The sequence below is a fragment of the Macaca nemestrina genome, chromosome Y (genome assembly GCF_043159975.1).
Source record: "Macaca nemestrina isolate mMacNem1 chromosome Y, mMacNem.hap1, whole genome shotgun sequence".
In the NCBI taxonomy this organism is placed as follows: Eukaryota; Metazoa; Chordata; class Mammalia; order Primates; family Cercopithecidae; genus Macaca; species Macaca nemestrina.
In genome coordinates, this window is record NC_092146.1 from 3,134,973 (window position 1) to 3,155,715 (window position 20,743).

Sequence of the window (20,743 nt, forward strand, 5' to 3'; positions counted from 1 at the left end):
TCTTTTTTTTTTTTTTGGAGACGGAGTCTCGCTCTGTTGCCCAGGCTGGAGTGCAGTGGCCAGATCTCAGCTCACTGCAAGCTCCGCCTCCCGGGTCTACGCCATTCTCCTGCCTCAGCCTCCCGAGTAGCTGGGACTACAGGCGCCCACCACCTCGCCCGGCTAGTTTTTTGTATTTTTTAGTAGAGACGGGGTTTCACTGTGTTAGCCAGGATGGTCTCGATCTCCTGACCTCGTGATCCGCCCGTCTCGGCCTCCCAAAGTGCTGGGATTACAGGCTTGAGCCACCACGCCCGGCCAGGGCAGTGGTTCTTATCACAGCTCTCTGCAGCCTCAAACTCCTTGGCCCAAGCAGTCCTACCTAAACAGCTTCCCAAAGCACTGGGATTATCGTGTGAGACACCATGCTGGCCTACACATTTTAAGTAAAAGCCTTCATCTGATATGGATTTCACAAATATTTGCTTCCACTATGTGATGTGTTCTTTCACTGTATTAAATGTCTTTTGTATACTTCTAAAGTTTTAGTGATGTGTAACATCATTTCTTTTTTTTCTGTCCCAGATAGAGTCTTGTTCTGTCGCCCAGGCTAGAGTGTAGTGGTGCTGTATGGACTCACTGCAATCTCCACCTCTGGGGTTCAAGCAATTCTCCTCCCTCAGCTTCCCCAGTAGCTGGGATTACAGGCATGCACCATCACGCCTGCTAAATTCATTTTTGTATTTTTAGTAGACATAGGGTTTCACCATGTTGCCTCATCTTGAACTCCTGACCTCATGATCCGCCTGCTTCAAGCTCTCAAAGTGGTGGGAGGCTGAACCTGGCCAACATCGTTTATTTTTTCTTTCATGCATGTTTTTGCTATTCTATCTAATAAGTCATCGCAGGCTGCATGTGGTGGCTCACGTCTATAACTCTACCAGTTTGGGAGGCTGAGGTGGGCCGATCAGTTAGGGTCAGGAGTTCAAAACCAGCGTGACCAACATGTTGAAACCCCATCTCTACTAAAAAAAGAAAATAAAACAAACAAAAACAATTAGCTGGCTGTGGTGGCAGGTGCCTGTAATCCCAGCTACCTGGGAGGCTAAGGCAGAATTGCTTGAATCAGCAGAGGTTGCAGTTAGCCGAGATGGCACCGCTGCACTCCAGCCTGGGCAACAAAGTGAGAGACTCGGTCTCAAAAAAAAAAAAAAAAAAAAAAGAAAGAAAAGAAAAAAAAAAGTAATTGCCAAACCCAAGGTTGTCTAGGTTTTCTCCTATGTTATCTACTGGGAGTTTTCATAGTTTTGCCTTTTACATTTAGGGCTATTGTCTATTTTACTTTTTTGTGAAAGGTATAAAGTCTATGTCTGGAGTTTTTTGTTTTGTTTTTTTTTTTTTTGCATATGATGTCCAGTTGTTCCAGCACTGTGAGTTAAAAAGAATGAACTGCCTTTGCTCCTTGCTCAAAGATTAGTTGAGGTGGAATGCTATGGCTCACGCTCTAATTGCAGCAATTTGGGAATGTGAGGCAGACAGTTTGACACCAGTCTGGGGTAACATGGTGAGATCTCGACTCTACAAAAAATGCAAAACAATTAGGCATGGTGGTGCTCGCCTGTAGACCCAGCTACCTGGGAGACTGAGGTCGGAGGCTCTAGTGAGCCAAGACCACACCACTGCATTCCAGCCTTTGCGTGGGTTCCTACTGCCTTTTTTTTTTTTGTTTTTGTTTTTTTTAAGATGTTGTCTTGCTCTGTAGCCCAGGCTTGTGAACGGATCTCTGCTCACTGCAATCTCCGCCTCCTGGGTTCAAGCTATTCTTCTGTCTCAGCCCCCTGAGTAGCTAGCTGGGATTACAGGTGCAAGCCACCACACCCGACTAATTTTTGTATTTTAAGTAGGGACGGGGTTTCACCATATTGATTAGGCTGGTTTCCAACTCCTGACCTCAGGTGATCCACCCACGTTGGCCTCCCAAAATGCTGGGATTACAAGCATGAGCCACTGCACCCAGCCCCTACTGGCTTTTAATTTTAATTTTGGATACTTGGCCTGCATGGTTGTTCATGCCTGTAATCCCAGCACTTTAGAAGGCCAAGGAGGGCGGGTCACTTGAGGTCCGTAGTTGGAGACTAGCCTGGCCAACATGGTGAAACCCCATCTCTACTAAAAATACAAAAATTAGCCAGGTGTGGTGCTGCATGCCTGTAACCTCAGCTACCCGGGAGGCTGAGGCAGGAGAATCACTTGAACCAGGGAGATGGAGGTTGTAGTGAGCTGAGATAGTGCCACTGCACTGCTGCCTGGGAGACAAAAGAAGAGTTGGTTTCCAAAAAAAAAAAAAAAAAAAAAAAAAAAAAAAAAAGAAAATTCCAGCTACCGTTGGTGACATTTCTTGCAAACAGATTAGTTTTTCCCCTGCCTCCAATTAGTGACTGAAAATAACTGGAACACACACACACACATCTCTAGTGCAGTAGTTATCTGTGGAAATTATTGTGGCTAGCTTTGTCAGAATGCACTAGCTCCTTCCAACCTTGTTTTCTTGTTTTTTCCCACCTGATAGGACTGCACATTTGAAAAATTCGAAACAAAATAACACAGTCTATCACTTATCTACCGCCCATCTAGCACTTCAGAAAGAGGAATTTTGGTGATTGCATGACAAAAAGAGGAGGTCTCTCTCCTAACTTAGTTGTTACAGTGTCCTTTGGTGTTCTATAAGCCTATGATAAAAGCTATTGACTATTCACGGGCAATAAACCCGGTTGGATGATTGGGATATTACAATACAGGCAGGATGGATTCTGAGCTGTCTTGCAGCTAGCTACAGAAGATCAGCTGTAAAACTTGGCTACCCTGTGCTCCCGTCTGAGCGTGAGGATTTCCATCACTTTCTCCTACTTTAAAAGATTGACATCTGCCAAGTAATTAGAACATATAAAGAGGCCTTTTAATCAAGTTCAGTGTGGAATTTCCAAGTGCTAAGCCGGGGTGGCAGGCTAGGAGGACGGTTTGGCTGCGCAGCTACTTGAGGGCGTGCGGTAGCCGAGGGCTGAGTCTCTGTCAGTCCAGAGCATTAAAGATGAACACTCCTCCTTTACTTTCTGAAACTGAATGAGCAAGGCGAAAGAAGATTCAATTAAACGCAAAGTGACCCTACAGGCGGAAAAAACACAGTGCTTCCACCAGAAGGCGGTGGGGGAAGGGAAACACGTGTACCCAGGGTAGGGTTGCATCATGAGCTCCGTTGGGTTTTCTATTGCACCCTTAGTTTTTCCATTGCATGCAATACCTCAGCATCAGTCTACACAAGCCCAAGTAGCCTGGGAGCAACGAAGGGCAGGCTCAATGGAAGGCCCCAAGTCTTTCTGGAGACCTCTGAATGGCAGCTGATAATAAGACATAATAAGGCACTATTCTGCTGATTCACAATTATGGAGACTGTGTATGTATTTTCTTACCGATGTGCTCTAACGATGGTGTAGCAACCGTGGTTTTATATCATTGAGGTTTTACAGCACTATTTCGCAGGGTAGTTTTTAGGTCTGCTTTTTTGGTTGGAGGATCGAACCTTAAAAAGTCATCTCGGGTTCCCGTTCCCCCACAGCTTGAGCAACAGATAGTCTAGTGCGCGAGAAGACAGTGAGGTTATAAATTGCTGAGTGTACTGGGATCTCAGCACGAAGCTCATTATATATTAAAGGGAGGGGAAAACTTGTTCAAAAATATTCAACACAGCAGGCCCCAGAGGTGGTGGGGAGGAGGAGTGGAAATCTGTTTAACTGAATTAAGGCCGCGAGGGGAAGAAGGAGCGCTGGAGACTTGAGTGCACGAAGGCCAGGCCATGTAAACATTGGCAACATAACGCACTTTGCAAATGCTCGAGGGCTGAAGCCTGAGGGTGACGGTGGAGGTGAGCCTCTTAGCCTCCTCTCTAATTCCCATACCCGAGCTCCTGGCTTTTACGCCAGTTTGTCCCTAAGCATTTCTGGTTCTTTGTGGGAGGTGTTTTGCAAAGAGGGGACTGTCCCTTTTTTCGAGGTGGGGAAATGACAACTGGGGCTGTCTTCTAAGACAACGATTTTGAGGGAGGTACACCCTCGGTCAGGTGCCAGGGGGCGGCCGGGCGGCTTCCTTTTTCAGCTGGGGGAGGGCAACAGTTTAGCAGTGGTCCAGGTTCCCCTCACCCACCCTCGGCATAGGGGAGGGGCAGGTTCGCAGTTCCCGATCCTCCTTGGAGGAGGGGCTGTTTCCCGATCTAAACCACTAGGGCGCCGGAGCTGGGGCGGGGGCTGGTGGGACGCGGGTATCCCACGGCCGGCCGTTGAGGAGTGGCCGGCCGTGGCTAGCGGGGGCCGTCGCGCTCACAGTCCTCCCGGCCAGCATTTGCGTGCTAGCCGCCCCTCCCAGCGGTGGTCACTGCCAGTGTCAGTCCCTCCCGCCGCCGTGCAGTGCCGCCCTATTTCGCTGCAGCCACCGCGCCGGCTCCAGCGCCCGCAGCTTGCGCTCTAGAGCGAGGAGCGGCCAACGTCCCCGCCCCGCTGCCGCCATCGTCACCGCAGTGCTCTCCGGTCGCCATTTGCTACCGAAACTTTCCAGCAACCGCGAAGTTCCCCGGACTCCGCGGCGGGGGGGCGGAGGCGGCCCAGGGGCGGCGCGCTGCTGCTCCGGGGCGCCGGGCTCTACCCGGCCGGTGCGACGGGCTCTTTTCGGCAGCCGCACTGCTGGGCCTCGAAAGCTGACCGCCTGAGGGAGATATATAGTGCGACCAGGTACCCGCCGCCGCCGCCACAAGTTGCCGTGCTAGCGACAAGGTGAGTGCTCTGCGTTCCGTGGACCGGGCGCAGGTCGCAAACTTCTGCGTACTGCCCTGACTCCTTGGGGTCCAGCAGGCGGCTTGGGCCGTCCAGAGGGTCCGCTTGCCCGAATTCCTGGAGACGCAGGTCCCCAACTGTTACGGCGGCGCTCGGACTGGGGTGCGGAGCGCTGCCTGGACTCAACAATACTCGGAGGTGGCCGCTCCCCCAAAGTGCTTGCGCGCCGTGTGGGGAGGGGATGGAGGTTGGCGGGAGAGACTCCTTTGTCTGGGGAAGGGGAGGGGGCTGGTAAGTTTACGAAAATGGAAGTACTCGGTTTTTTTCCCGGTGCCCCTTCGTCTGCCGCTCTTGGGGTTTGCTGGGCCCAGCGCTACCGCTGGTGGGCGGAAGGGGCAGGTGGTGGGATTTTTCTCGCCGTGGTGAAGGGGAGTCCCTTTCATCCACCGGACTCGGGCCGGCCTGCCCGGACCTGGGAGGAAGGCGCAGTTGCGCAGAGCTGGGCGACCGGCGGGCTGGGCGGCTAGGGCCCCACGGCGCCTGCTAGGTTTCTGAGCAGATTCCCCACCTCCAAAAAGGGGATAGGCAGACGCTCCCCCTTTGCAAAACACCTCCCACAAAGAGCCAGAAATGCTTAGGAACAGACTGGTGTAAAAGCCAGGAGCTTGGGTGTGGGAACTGGAGAGGAGGCTGGGAGGCTCACCTCCACCGCCACCCCCAGACAAAAACTGTCAAAGAGGTCGGGAGTTCCCCTCCTAGTCCGGCCCCACCGCTCTGTCGGGCCTGGGGGCACCCCCCGCCCCATCCCGCTCTGTCTGGCTCTGCAAAGCGCCCCCACGGGAGAGCGCAGACTTGTTAAACCTCGGCTCTGGCGAGTCGCCGTCTAGCAGATCCTGGGCCCGGTCTTGCTTCCCAGGGGGACCTTTCCTCACGGAGTGGGCGAGGCGTGTGCCTTCGGGAGTCAGTGATGTCCGGATATGTGACAACTCTGGGTCGTTGGAGTCCCGCCGGCGCTGGACTAGGGCTGGACTTCACGTGCGTCGTCTATGCGCGGTCATGCCAGAGGCTAGGGCTCACTCACTGCACGGCCTCATGTTCCTGCAGCCAGCTACGTGAGTCTAAAATTCCACACAGGTAGGGACCGATGTGATTATTTTCGAGTCGGTGGTGATCTGGAGTAAAACTTAGTGAGAAACAAAATCCCAGCCTGTTTTATTTGCAACTGTTTTGCATGGTCAAGAATGGCTTGACCTGCTTTCTGGGTGTTTTCCTCTGCTGACAGGCAAGAATCCCCGGTTCAGCCTGTAAGGCGAGGGGCAGGACTCCACACTAGGAGGCGGAGAGGAGGCCAGCCACCTCACTGCTAATGTCCCAGACGGTGGCCTCAGTATAGGAAGTGGTTTTTATGGAAAGTTTAGAAGTCCTTCCTAGAAAAGGGGCAGTTAGGAAAAATAAAATATGGAAAAATGTTGAGTATGACTCATTTATTTTAAAGAGTAGTCATGTCTCACATATGCCACAGATTTTTGTGGAACGCCGCCGAGCTGGGTAACTGACACAACAAAAGTTGTTCATCACTGGATCCGTTTATTAAAAGGGGCCCTTAAGGCGATTGCAGGCCGTAGTAGAACACACACCTGTAGGTCAAAAATGGAAATTTGTGGTGTAGTTCTGCCACCCTTGCTGCCTCACCACCTGCCCCAAGGCATTTGGCCCCTTTACTGGGCTCAGAGGAGTTCTCTCCTCTGCTGGCAGTTTTAAAGAGGAAACTGGACCAGGCGCGGTGGCGAAGGCCTGTAATCCCAGCACTTTGGCAGTGCTAGTGAGTGATCACTTGAGATCAGGTGTTCAAGACCAGAATGGCCAACATGCTGAAACTCCATCTCTACTGAAAATACAAGAATTAGCCGGGGTGATGGCAGATGCCTGTAATCCCAGCTACTCGGGAGGCCCAGAGGGGAGAGTCTCTTGAACCCAAGAGGCGGAGGTTGCAGTGAGCTGAGATCATGCCATTGCACTGTAGCCTGGGCTACAAAGTGAGACTCCACCTCCAAAAAAAAAAAAAAAAAAAAAAAAAAAAGAGGAACCTGTGTGCAAAAATAACTTTACTGTAGACACAGTTAGAAGTGAATGATGGCCGGTCGCGGTGGCTCAAGCCTGTAATCCCAGCACTTTGGGAGGCCGAGACGGGCGGATCATGAGGTCAGGAGATCGAGACCACCCTGGCTAACACAGTGAAACCCCGTCTCTACTAAAAATACAAAAACTTAGCCGGGCGAGGTGGCAGGCGCCTGTAGTCCCAGCTACTCGGGAGGCTGAGGCAGGAGAATGGGGTAAACCCGGGAGGCGGAGCTTGCAGTGAGCTGAGATCCGGCCACTGCACTCCAGCCTGGGTGACAGAGCGAGACTCCGTCTCAAAAAAAAAAAAAAAAAAAAAAAAAAGAAGTGAATGATTACAATTTTGCAGTACCATTGGTTCTGTACAACATAATCTTGAATTTTAGTAGATATTTTTTTGCCTTTTAAGGTAACAGTTCATTAAAAAATACATCAGCCTACTGCTAGGTGCTAGGTACTGTGCTGGGCCCAGGGCACACCATGAACAAAGCAAAGCCCTGTTTGGGGACTTTGGATTGGGGGTAGGCTAGGGTATGCCCTGGTCCCCAACTACAGAGTGTGTGCTACTAGGATCCTTCGTGGGAACAGTTTTTAGCTGTTAGTCTTCTTTCACCCAAGGCTGATCAGTCCAGTAATTATAACTGTCTCCCTTTACATTTCACATGTAGATACACAAATCTTCTAACTGCTCTGGAAAGTTTGGGCGTTTTAATGGACTGCATAGAGATATATTATGGTGTGGGACTTTGGAATGTATTTGGTTTCGAATCTGTTTTGTCTAGTGGAGGCTTGGTTTTCTCATCTGTGAGATGGCACCATGAGTCTCTCTCACAGAGCTTTTTAAGAGGCTGTGTACCACTCTCAGGAGCTGACAATGTGGTGATTAGAGCCCCTGAGTTAATCTCCACAATGGCAAGTTCCATTGACCTAGGTATGTTTGGCTAGAAAAGCTACCTTTGTCTCCATTTGTCCTTAAGTTGTGAAAGTGCCCACCATGTTTGCTTTACCCTTGAGCAGTTATGTAACTTTGAACTCCCACAACTTTTCTAAGCATATTTTTCATGTGTAAATTTAAAAAACAGAACTAGAATTCCTCAAAGTCCAGCTCTTAAGCTTGGTGTTTATTATGCCTTTCTGTCTAGTGTGGATCTTCCCACTGGGAAACAAAAATCTATAAATTATACACACACTCACAGGAGACTCTACATTATGATTATGGAAATACGTGTGTGTGTGTGTGTGTGTATATATGTAGATGTATCAACAGACTCCCAGAAAGTCAGTGAATCAGGTGGTTTCTTCTGTAGCTTTGTCATTGCATATAGTAGCCAGTTGCCACATGTGACTATTCAGACTTAATTGAAAGCAACAATTCTGTTTTATCAGTAGCACTAGCCGTACGTACTTCATGTACTCTGAGGCTGCATAAGGTTAGGTGGCCACCATACTGGAGAGTCATGCGCAGTCATATTGGATAGCAGGAAATTGCAGAAAGTTCTGTTGGAGTATGTTATTCTGTAGTTACTGCAGTGAAACCTTAATAAGGAAAACTGTTGGCCAGGTATGGTGGTTCATGCCCGTAATATTAGCACTTTGGGACGCCAAGCAGGGAAGAAGCCTTGAGGCCAGGAGTTTGAGACCTCATCTCTACTAAGAATATTTTAAAAATTAACAGGGCATTGTAGTGTGAGTCTATAATCCCAGCTGCTCAAGAGGCTGAAGTTGAAAGATTTCTTGATCCCAGGAGTTCTGGGCTGTGGTGAGCACACATCTGCACTCCATCCTGAATAACAGAGGAAGAATCTGTTTCAAAAACAAAATAAAACAAAACCCAAAACAGTAGTCATACCTAGGTGAGGTGGTTCATGCCTGTAATCCAGCATTTTGGGAGGCTGAGGTGGAAAGTTCAAGACCAGCCTGGCCAACATGGTGAAAACATGTTCTCTATTAAAAAAATACAAACATTAGCTGGGTGTGGTGGCGCATTCCAGCTACTTGGAAGGCTGAGGTGTGAGAACTGCTTGAACCCAGGAGGTGGAGAGGTTGCATTGAGCCGAGATGGTGCCAGTGTACTCCAGCTTGGGGCACAAGGTGAGACTCTGTCTCAAAAAACAAAACAAAACAAAACAAAAACCCCAAAACAACAACAACCAAAAAACAGCAGTCAAGAGAGTTGTGCTTTTTGTGGAGGAAGGTGTGAAGTCAATAAAATTTAACTCACAGGTGGGCTTGTCTTTTTAAAAAAATGACTCATTTCAGCCAGTGATTTGGCCAGGAAAACAATTTCAGCAAATGGGTTCTTAACGTGAAGCTGACGACCTCTAGTTTTAAACTGAGGCGGTTTGGTCCAATTTTGATTTAAAAAACAGAACTCCAAGCCTGAGTCCCTCACTGAGTGTAGAATTTTGGGCAATACATTTAGCTGCTCTGCGTCTCACTTTCCCCATCTTAAAAAATGACACTGCCAATCGCCATGTTGCCAACCTAAGCAGATTGTGGTAAATATTCCTCAGGATGGTGTGGGTGGAAGGCATAAGTAAAATCAAAGGTGCTTCTGTCAGTAACAGTCCTATGCTAGGGTACTGTAGTGCCATATCTGTTATTTTGAGATCCTCACATACTCTGGATACCTTAGGCTTTCCCTTCCCCTTCGTTAAGTTTAAGGCCTAAGTATTGAGGTTAAGTCTTTTGAGATGAAAGTCTTTTGTATTAAAAAGCTAATAAATGCTTCCAACAAGATGAGACTTTCCAGTAGTCCAGTATTTTAAAAACGTCGAATCACGACTGTTAGCTGTTTTCTGCACAGCAGTCTTGAGTCAGGATGTTATTTTTCTTACTTGGTAGATATGTCATTTGTCTGGTTCTTTGTATTTTTTATGGCAATGAATGAGAAATTTTATTTGTAAATGAGGATGGGGAGAAAGTGAATTCTATGTTTTTTAGAGAGGTGAATTCCCAGATTAACTCCCCTGCCATTTGTTCTTTTTTTGGTGTCTCTCTTGTCAGGACTCTGGTGTCACCTCCTGTCAGCCTTTGGTTGAAAGCACTTGGAAACCTGGGTGGCTGATGTTCTCCAGAGGCAGAAAAATGTTCCCGGCCAAGGGAGGTCATCTCCAGCAGATCCTGAGTGTCAGGAATTCAGATTCTCTGCTCCACTCCTGCTGGATAGGAGAACACTTCCACTAGAACCTGGACCTGGCCCCTTTCCAGTTTTCTGCTGGGAGTCCAGATTCTGGTGTTTTGCCCTGAATCTCCCCGCCTGGCTCATCATCACAGCTTCTCTGCGCAGTGAGGCAAGACCATCATTGTGCTGCTTTCCTGATGCCTTCCATTTGCCTTTTTCTCCACTTGGGAAAAACAAAAAATCCTGGTATGTTACATCCTGAGAAGTTGTTAATCTTTCACCGCTGCATACATTGAAAAAAATCAGTTCCAGCCAGGAAGCACCACTAAAAGGCATATGGTAAACTTTTTTCCAATTGGAAAGGAAAACTTTTTTCCCCCATAACTATTTTTTAGTGTGAAGGAAGTAATTGATGTCTTGAGCTAGAGATGGGACTCAAGTTTTTCCCCTTAGGTCTTGCCTGCTACACTCCTGGCCACCCTTTCTGTGGGACTTGACCAAAGGGATCACACTGGCCAGCCTGGCAAACCCACCAGAACCAAAAGAAAAGCTGGATGTGGGAAAGAGCTGAAGAACTCCACGTGTGTCTGAAGGGCAAAGAGAGCCTAGGTTGATAAAAGGAGGTTCAGATTTCCAGTGGAGAAATGCAGCCGTTAAAGAATGCGCCCCTTTGCAGTCATCACCATCAAATATTTATGGAGAATCCACTGCATGCCTGAATGTTGCAGTAGTGACTTGGAAGCTGTTACAGATGCAATTGGGAGCAAAGCAGATGGAACTGGAGGAAATTTAAAGTAAAGATGATGGAAGAAAGAGTATACTGAGTTTTCACAAGAAGATGGGTACTGTTTCCTTTTGCCTATGTCTGTTCTTGGCTGATGGAATGAGAGAGTTCAACTTGGGGCATGCTACACTATGTGTTCAGAAAAAAGGGAAGACTTAGAAATGAAAGTAGAGGCTGGGTGTGGTGACTTATGCCCATAATCTCAGCACTTTGAGAGGCTGATAAGGGCAAATCACTTGAGGCCAGGAGTTCGAGACCAGCCTTACCAACATAGAGAAGTCGTGTCTCTACTAAAAATACAAAAATTAATGGGTTGTGGTCGCGGATGCCTGTAATCTCAGCTGCTTGGCAGACTGAGACATGAGAATTGCTTGAGCCTACTGAGGAGAGGCAGAGATTGCAGTAAGCCGAGATCACACCAATGCACTCCAGCCTGGTGACAGTGAGACCCTATCTCCCTCACCCAAAAAAACTCACCCCACTTTGGGAGGGTGAGTAGTTGGGTAGATCATGTGAAGTCAGAAGTTTGAGACCAGTCTGGCCAACATGGTGAAATCCCACCTTTACTAAAAATACAAAAATTAGCTGGGCATGGTGACACATGCCCATAATCCTAGTTAGGAGGCTGAGGTAAAATCAATCACTTGGGAGGTGGAGGTTGCAGTGACCTGAGGTCATGGCATTGCACTCCAGCATGGGCAATGAGAGTGAAATGCTTTCTCAAAAATATATAAACGAATGAATGAATGAATAAATGAATAAATAAATGGAAGAAGAAAAATGAAGGTAGACAACATGCTTGCTTATTGGAATGATGTTTTCACACTGAGTTCTGGAATGTAGCAGCCAACCAGTGGCTCTTATTTGGCATGCTTTGGTCCTTTGCTTTTGAAGGGGGCATTTGCTAAAGTCTGGAGATATTTTTGGGCTCCCACAGCTGGAAAAGGTAGGGGGAGCTCCTGGTATCTTGTGGGTGCACCCCTGGGATGCTGCACAGTACCCTGTGTGCACAGGACAGCTCCACCGCAGAGAATGGTCTGGCCCTGAGTGCCAACAGTGCCAAGGAGAAACCCTGAATTGTATAGTCAACTTTAGCAACAGTCCCCAGCCTTGGGCCTCAGACCAGTACAGGTCTGTGTCCTCTTAGGAACCTGCAGGAGGTGAGTGGCAGGTGAGTGAGCATTGCCATTTGAGATTTACTTCCTGTCAGATCAACAGTAGCATTGGATTCTGATAGGAGTGAGAACCATGTTGTGAACTGCACATGCAGGGGATTTAGGCATTGTGCTCCTTATGAAAACCTAATTCCTGATGATCTGAGGTGGAACAGTTTCATCCTGAAATCATCCTCCATCCCCACCCCATGGAAAAGTGTCTTTCATGAAAGTGGTCCTTTGTGCTAAAAAGGCTGGGGAGCACTGAACTGTTTAATCCTGTTTTGGTCAAGGCCTGTTGGGGAGATGGGAAGGTGGATGCCAAGGAAAAATTAACTTCAATTTCTGTAGTTGTCAAGACACACAAATTTTAGGGCGATATATTAGGAAATAAATCACAGCTGCTGATCAGTACAGTAAGAGTTTCAGATGCTTACAGGAGAAAGGGAAGGAGGAGGTAGGAAGTGGGTTTTGCAGAATGATCACAAATGAGGTCAGAGGGTTTTGCAGTGGGCGGTGGGGCAGGAGTGGGGGTCATTGCTAGCTGTCCAAGCTCTGTTTCAGCACAGGTCTCCTGGAGCCCTACATTCAAGTACTCCCTTAGTGCATGTTTCTCAGCCCCTTCCTTTTGGTTGTATTGATGTCATCACAGATGTACTAGGTCTTACTTACAAGGAGGGTGAACTCCTTGGTACTTTGGAGTTGGTTACGAACAAGTGGCACAAGGTTTCTCTGCTCAGTGAATTGTGAGTGGTGTAGGATCACTAGAAATCTCAGAAGGAGTCGACTTAGTGTGCCGCCTTCATCTCATTCTCTTCCTACAAATGTTGAAGTGAGACAGGGTGGGGCAGCTGGGTATGGACCTGTATTATACTTTGTGAAGGCCCTCTTCCAGGTGTCTATAGGAAAAAGGGGTCTAAAGTGAGGTTCTGCTGTGGCATGTTTCATCCTGAGCCAGCCCCTGGTCCCCATGTCCAAGTGAGCTCCAGAGCTGCCCTGAGTCATGCCTGTTTTCAGGAATTCTGTGTTCCAGCTGGACCTGGGGGCTGGGGACAGCCATGTTGGAAACCTCATTTGCAGCCACAGTGCCATGCACTGTGTGCATCTTTGAGCACATCAGTGAGCTTCTGTAGCATTAGTATTCTCGTTGAGACAGAAGGTGTGTGGAGTGGGGGATGTGGGGAGAAAGATTTCCCAGGCTTCTTGTATTAAATGAGCTAGAACTGTATTTTCATGTATTTTGAATTTTTACTTATCCTTTCTTGAGATGGTCTCACTCTATTGCACAGGTTGAAGTGCAGTGGTGCGATCTCAGCTTAGTGCAGCCTTGGCCTCCTGGGCTCAAACAGGTCCCCCACCTCAGCCTCTGGAGCAGCTGGTACTACAGGTCTGTACCTCCATACTTGCGTTTTTTTATTTTTGTTTTTTAATTTTTGGTAGAGAAGGAGTTGTCTACATTGCCAGGGTGGTCTCAAAATCCTGGACTCAAGTGATCCATCCTCTTTGCTTGACCACCCAAAGTGCTAAGACTACAGGTGTGAGGAACGATACTCCGCTGAAGCAGATAGAATTATAATGCTTGGAGCCCAATATGCTTATATTTTCCTGTTTTCCGAAGTTTTGAATTGGGTCTGGAAAGGTATCTTTATCATTTAGGATGTCTAGTAACTTGCTTGCTTTTTTTTTTTTCTGTTATGTTATCTTTTCCCTCTTTTTTTTTTTTTTAAAGACAGAGTCTCGCTCTGTGGCTCAGGCTGGAGTGCAGTGGCACGCTGCAACCTCCACCTCCTGGATTCAAGCAGTTCTCCTGCCTCAGCCTCCTGTGTAGCTGGGATTACAGACATGTGCCACCACGCCTGGCTAATTTTTGTATTTTCAGTAGAGACGGGGTTTCACCATGTTGATCAGGCTGGTTTCTAACTCCTGACCTCGTGATCCACCTGCCTCTGCCTCCCAAAGTGCTGGGATTACAGGCGTGAGCTACCGTGGCTGACCTTCCCTCCCTCATAAATTTTAGGACTATATCTGTATACTGTTATTTTTTAAATTACTGTATGGTAAAATTGGCTCTTTGGTTGTATAGCTTTACGTGTTTTAACACATGCATCAGATAGGTGTCATAATCAGGAGAGAGAACACTCCCCTCAGCCCAGAGATGCCCATGGTGCTATCCTCCACAGCATGTTTCTCTGCAGTCTCTCCGGCCCCAGCCCCAAACATGGGGCATCTGCCCATAGGTCTTACAGAGACAACCTTATGGCCTGTTAAATACAGTAAGACATTCTTCTTCAAAGGGTTAACTTGTTTAACTTTCCTTGTCCTTTGTTACCTGCTTTCAAGGCCAGACTCCTTTACTCTTTATGTTCCCTTGCCCTGGGAAACAACCTTCCTCTGGTCTTTTGTTTATAGAATCTACATTCCATATCTGCTGCTCACTCTGTAAAGCAGCCCTCCCGTCAAAACACCGTTGCTGTAATTACTTGTTCTGCAAGTCTTAGGGATCCCATGTTCTGTAACACATGGTAGAATGCCTTAGGTGAATCTCTCCAGTCTTCAGTACCATCCTTGACTCCTCTTTCTGATGACACATGAACTTTATGCCTTTGCACACCTCAGGCAATATCAAAAGAAAGGAAAAGAACAGCTTAGGTTCTTAATGTGTGTAAGAAACCACAGTGAAAAAAGTCAGGTATGTTGTTGAGGCTGTTAAAGCTTTGCTTTTTTTCTGTACCAGTTCTTGCTTTCTCATTGGTTGACATGGAGGATCTTTTTTGATGTCCCCTTTAGAAAGTGTTATCCTCACCTTTTTGCACAGTCTTACCAAAATACATCTCACAAGCAAAATGTATCAGAAGCTTGTAGTCATGACTGTAGTTTCAAAAACAAGACGTATGTTCATGAAGAACCTTTGCTGTTTTCCCAGTGCGTTAATCATATGAATATAAAATAGACTACAAATATCAAGTTGTTTTTGCCTTTGTTTATTTTAGAAATAAAATGGATTGCTACCTCTGAGCTGTGAAGCTGCTAACCTGTATTTTACTTTGGGCCGTAATGTTGCTTTCTGTGATCTCATATGAAGTGACGTTTTCTAGAATAATCCTTGTTCTGGTATTTCGGTGTCTTTTGTCCTGCCTGAAATGGTGGTGTGAAGTCACAGAATATGTGCCTGTCTTCCCATGTAGAGTTAAAGGGCTGAAAGAGTGGCCTCAAGCCTCCCTCTCCCTCCCAGGTGTGAAAATTTGGATTTCAAGGTCTGGGAGGCCGTGTGTTTTTCAGACTGGTTAAGGACGATGATTTTATGTTAACTAAACATTGGGATAAACTTACAGTTGTTTATGTCCTTTGCTTAGAGGAGCAGTTTTACATGATTAAAATAAGCAGTATTTTGGTAAACATTGGTAAGTTAGTTATGCATTTTAGTTGAGGAATGCACAGCAAGTCAGAAGGCGCTTTGTGCTGCAGGGTGCCTCTGAGTGATTCTTGGGAGTGTGGCAATTTTCCAGTCCTAGGAGATCCTGTGAAAGAAGCACAAGCAATGCTTACAGCAAAACTCACACTGTTTTGCCGTGGACATTGCTGGACTGTAACAAAGGGGGATGCGGGAATAAAGACAAAGACAGAAGAGTATATTTGGAAGAAGGGGTCGGGGCTCCTGGCTTCTACTGAACAAGGGTACTGACTTTCTAGAGCCCTTCATATTTATTGAGTAAAGGAGATACAGAGAAGGGGGTGGTTGTGATCAGCTGCTTGACTTAGTGCAGGCCTGCATGACTACATTCTCTGAACAGTAGTCTCCAGATGTTCCAGTAGATAACTTCAGCGAGCCTGGTGCCAGGGAGTGACTGTCCTCAGCAAACCTTCTGGTGGCAGGTGCAGATACGAGTTTGCTCACATCCTGCATTCATGATAAACAGTTTGCTGTTTGATCATACAGCCTCCAGTAGAATGCTGAGTTCGTCACAACCCTCAGACTTTTGGCTTCCAACAGTGTTTATTCTTGACCTGGGTGTCTGCCTTAAATTCCTGTCATTTTTCCTATCATGGTGGCCGTAGCCAGAATGCTTTAAAGAAAGTATGAGAGTTTTTCTGCTTGTTTCCTTTGAGCCTGGAACTGAGATTATGACCCCAGATAGCCTGCACAGGGCTCTTTCCTTTCAGGAACACCTGCTTAGGCTAGAATACCAGAGGAGGGAGAAGGTGAGGCTCTCCCTGGCTTGGTAACTTTCCTAGCCAGCTCTTTAAGATGCTGAAACCTTCCTTCATGTCTGTTGGGAACTGTATCCCTAGCACCATCATGTTGGAGCAAGAAGGATACATGTTCCCTTTTGGGTAGCTTCACTGATTCCAATTAGGGATCTGCCTGTTGTTAGAGTCTGTGTGAATGTGCAGTATTCTTTTTTTGAGATGGAGTCTCACTCTGTCACTTGGAGGGCAATGGTGTGATCTCAGCTCACTGCAGCCTCCACCTTCTGGGTTCAAGCAATTCTCCTGTCTCAGCCTCCTGAGTAGCTGAGATTACAGGCATGTGCCACCATGCCTGGGTAATTTTTATATTTTTAGTAGAGGTGGGGTTTCACCATGCTGGCTAGTCTCGTCTCGAACATCTGACCTCAGGTGATCTGCCTGCCTTGGCCTCCTGGAGTACTAGATTACAGGTGTGAGTCACTATGCCCATCTGTGAACGTGCAGTATTGTTCAATGCTGCAAGCATTTTTGCTTGGCTGAATTGCCTGATAGATGGAAATTTGGAGAAGAAGAAGTTTACATATATATGTGGTGGCATTTTATTTCTTACATCCGTAATGACAAACCGTTTATTTATTTTTATTGTTTATTTATTTTTTTTTTGAGACAGAGTGTAGCTCTGTCGCCCAGGCTGGACCGCAGTGGCGTGATCTCGGATCTCAGCTCACTGTAAGTTTTCCTGTCCAGGTTCATGCCATTCTCCTGCCTCAGCCTCCTGAGTAGCTGGGACTACAGGCGCCCACCACAACATCTGGCTAATCTTTTGTGTTTTTAGTAGAGACAGGGCTTCACTGTGTTAGCCAGGATGGTCTCAATCTCTTGACCTCATGATTCACCCACCTCAGCCTCCCAGAGTACTGGGATTACAGGCATGAGCCACTGCGCTGGGCCTATAACAGACCATTTACTTATCTAGTTTTAGAGACAGGCCCTGTCACTCAGGCTGAAGTGCAGTGGGGTAATCACAGTTCATTGTGGCCTCAACTTCCAGGGCTCAGCTGATCCACTCCTTCAGCCTCCCAAGTAGCTGAGACCACATATGAATGCCACTATGCCCTGCTTTAAAAAAAAAAAAATTCTCAATTTTTGTAGAGAGAGGTCTTGCTGTATTGCCTAGGTTAGACTTGAACCCCTGAACTCAAACAGGCCTCCTGCTTTGGCCTCCTGAAGTGCTGACATTACAAGTGTGAGCTGCCACACTTGGCCAACAAATCCTTTAATATAGTGGTACCATCTAAACTCATTTTAAGAACTGAAGAAAAATTCAGCAGAACTGAGCTGTGATTTCCATTTCTGGTGCACTGTAGGTGATACTCAGTGTGAACCTGGACACTTATGCTCCTTTAGTTGTTCCTATATCTTGTCATCCATGGGAAGATGAGAAGTGAAGTTGGGTCAGGTGCAGTGGCTCATGCCTGTAATCCCAGCAATTTTTGGGAGGCTGAGGTGGGTGTATCACAAGGTCAGGAGATCAAGACCATCCTGGCTAACATGGTGAACCCTCGTCTCTACTAAAATTACAAAAGATTAGCTGGTTGTGGTGGCCAGCTACTCACAAGGCTGAGGCAGGAGAGTGGCGTGAACCCAGGAGGCGAGGCTTGCAGTGAGCCAAGGTCGTGCCACTGTGCTCCAGCCTTGGCGATAGAGATTCTGTCTCAAAAAAAAAAAAAGAAAAAAAAAAAGAAAAAAAAAAAGAAAAGAAAGTTAAGTGTAGATCTGTCACCAAAATCTGCCTTGCAAAAATTGGTAGTGCCAGTATGCAAACGTAATTCCCAGCTGCCATAAAAGTCCAGGTGACTTCACAGTTTTTGATTGTATTTTCTAAAAGCAGGTGAATAGGGAATTGAAGTCCCTGCCATTTAGTTCCTTTGGGGGTTGGAATAATTTTGGTTCCTTGCCTTCAGATCTTCTTTCAACAGAATCTTTTTTTTTTTTTTTTTGGAGACGGAGTCTTGTTCTGCCCCCAGGCTGGAGTGCAGTGGTGCAATCTCAGCTCACTGCAACCTCCGCCTCCCGGGTTCACGCCATTCTCCCGCCTCAGCCTCCTGAGTAGCTGGGACTACAGGCACCCACCACAGCGCCTGGCTAGTTTTTTTTGTATTTTTAGTAGAGATGGGTTTTCACTGTGGTCTCGATCACCTGACCTTGTGATCCGCGCGCCTCGGCCTCCCAAAGTGCTGGGATTACAGGTGTGATCTACCGCGCCCGGCCTTTCAACAGAATCTTATCATGCATTCTCATCCTATACAACTGTAGTGCTAGCTCCATGTGGATAAAAACTCAGGGATTCAAAATTATAAACTTGAAAATGGCAATTGCCAAGTTCTGTCAGTTGCACATCAGTCTGGGAGACATGATTTGGTTTAATTCCCATTTTGATTTTGGAAAAAAAGTCACATTCGGCTTGCTTTGTTTCACCAAAACACACTGGTGATTGTATGCCAATTTCAGCTACTTCCGGTGATGTTTATTAGGATACTTCAAAAATCCTAACTAGAAGAGGCAACCTTTGAGGTGCACCTAGCTCAGAAGCTGGTGAAAATGAGAATGATTAATCTCTTTTGTCCATTACATGACAGAAATTATCATAGACCATATGACAACAGGTAGAGAAACTTGTGGGTATTTTTGTTGTGGTTGTTGAGAAAATTGTCATTTGGTTGCTGCTACCTTACTGTTGTTACAGAGTGAATAAATGTAGAAATTATACACAGGACTCAGACCACATTATGGGTTGTGGAGGTGACTTAAGGTCTTTTGGCTGAGTTCATTTGCTGAGAATAGCTGAAGATTTGGTTTTCATCAGGCTAAATGCCAACCAACTTCAAGTAGTTCTAGGTTTCCATATCAGATTTTTAGTTTGTTTAACTTTTAGTTTAACTGAGAGGATTGACATATCAGTTTTTGTTTTTATGTATTCTTTTTGGGGTTTGCATCTATTTTCTTCTTTGTGAATAATGAATTTTCAGTATAACTTTGTTATATGAAATGATGCTGATACACTGGTGCAGTGCATTAAAAAGCCTACAGGGAACAATACTTGTGGATTTGTATGTATTGATGTCACAGGTTCCTTGGGGTGTTGCTTTGCCAGAGGGAAACCTTTGTGTCGGGTGGTGTTTTCTGCCTTAGTTTTGCTCAGGCCTGCTGGGTTCATTCCACCCACTTGGCCCGGCAGGCTGGTAGCACAAGCCAAGCATAGAGCACTACAGTGTCTTTGTGAATGTGGGGTGCTGGCTCCGTGTGAGGCTGTGGCTAGACCAGATGTACCACATGTGGCTTTTGTTGTGGGCACCTGCATCTGGATAAGGGGAATGTGGTGGCACCCAGAAGATTGGAGACATGAGGAACTGCAGAGAGCCAAAGAGGGTATCACAGCCCTGGCTTGGGGAGCCCATCTTGAAAGTCGACAACTTGTCTGTCCTCATTGCCTGCAACATGGTAAGCAGGGAGGGAGGGCTGTGTTTTAGCCCTGTTTGTGTTACAGCTCTTTCAGTCCCACCATTTGGTGCGTCCTGAGTTCTTGTTCTACATCCAGGAACATTGTGGTACACAGACAATTGGTAGGAGAGCAAGGTGGAGAGAAGCTTCACTGAACGACAGAACAGCTCTCAGTAGACCTAAAGTGGGAACTCCTTTCCACAGGCAGGTCATCCTGAAGTCTAGCTGAGTCTGGCTGAGTCTGGAGTTTTCATGGTATCAGAAGGGAGGAAATGTGTGCTCACTGATCCATGGGGTCCATGGGTGGGCCTAAAGAAAGCACCATAAGCTCTTGCTTCTGGCTACAGACTCCACACTGAACTAGCAGCCTGGTCCCCAGGCTTCAGGCCATCTCTGGCTTGAAGGTGAGGTTTCACTAGGGACCCACCCCTTCCTGCCTAGGAACGTGTCTGCCTCCCATGGCCATAAACATGCTGTCCATGGTGCCTAGGCTGTCCAAGCTGAGGGGTACCTGCAGGCATGCACTGAGATACTCTTGGCCTTCCAGCCTCCTTCTTGTGCTCATCAGTGCCCAAAGTCTGGAGGGGGCCAAGGTGGCAGGGACTAGGCATGTCAGTGTTGCCTCAAGCATGTACACACCCAGCTGGGTCACAACAGCACTCAGGCTTGGCCTCAACTTTGCTCTGAAATTGGAGCAGGTGCTGGGATTGGGGAGAGGCCAGGCGGCATGACCAGGCACTTCTGAGCCTGGAGGGGCAAGGCCTTCCTGGGACCCTGAGAGTACAGGTATGCCTGGGTACACAGCTGTGGCTGGGTGGTTGCAGCTGCGCCTAGAAGGGCAGGCCTCGCTGTTCGCAGCTCCTGATGACTCTACAGAGTGTGCGACCCCAGCCAGGCCTACTCTGAGTCAGTCAGCATTTTCCAAACCGCTGCTCCAGATGGGTTGCCGCTACTATCACCAACAGGATAACTCATAGCTGAGCATGATTAGTGCTCATCCTTTACTAAAGTGAAATATTCATGTCTACTTTTTTTTTTAAACCTGTTACTTCTCTTTATAGTAATACTTACGTGT

At 47.2% G+C, this 20,743-nt stretch overlaps 1 protein-coding gene across 3 annotated transcripts in view; it reads left to right on the forward strand.

Annotated features, from left to right (window-relative positions):
* Positions 1–4,288: 4,288 nt before the first annotated feature.
* Positions 4,289–20,743, forward strand: part of LOC139355401 (transducin beta like 1 Y-linked) — a 221,549-nt gene continuing 205,094 nt past the window's right edge. For all 3 annotated transcript variants that reach the window (XR_011618579.1, XM_071089493.1, XM_071089495.1), the window contains exon 1: positions 4,289–4,799. The gene's annotated coding sequence lies outside the window, so the exon portion shown is untranslated. The remainder of the gene's footprint in view (positions 4,800–20,743) is intronic.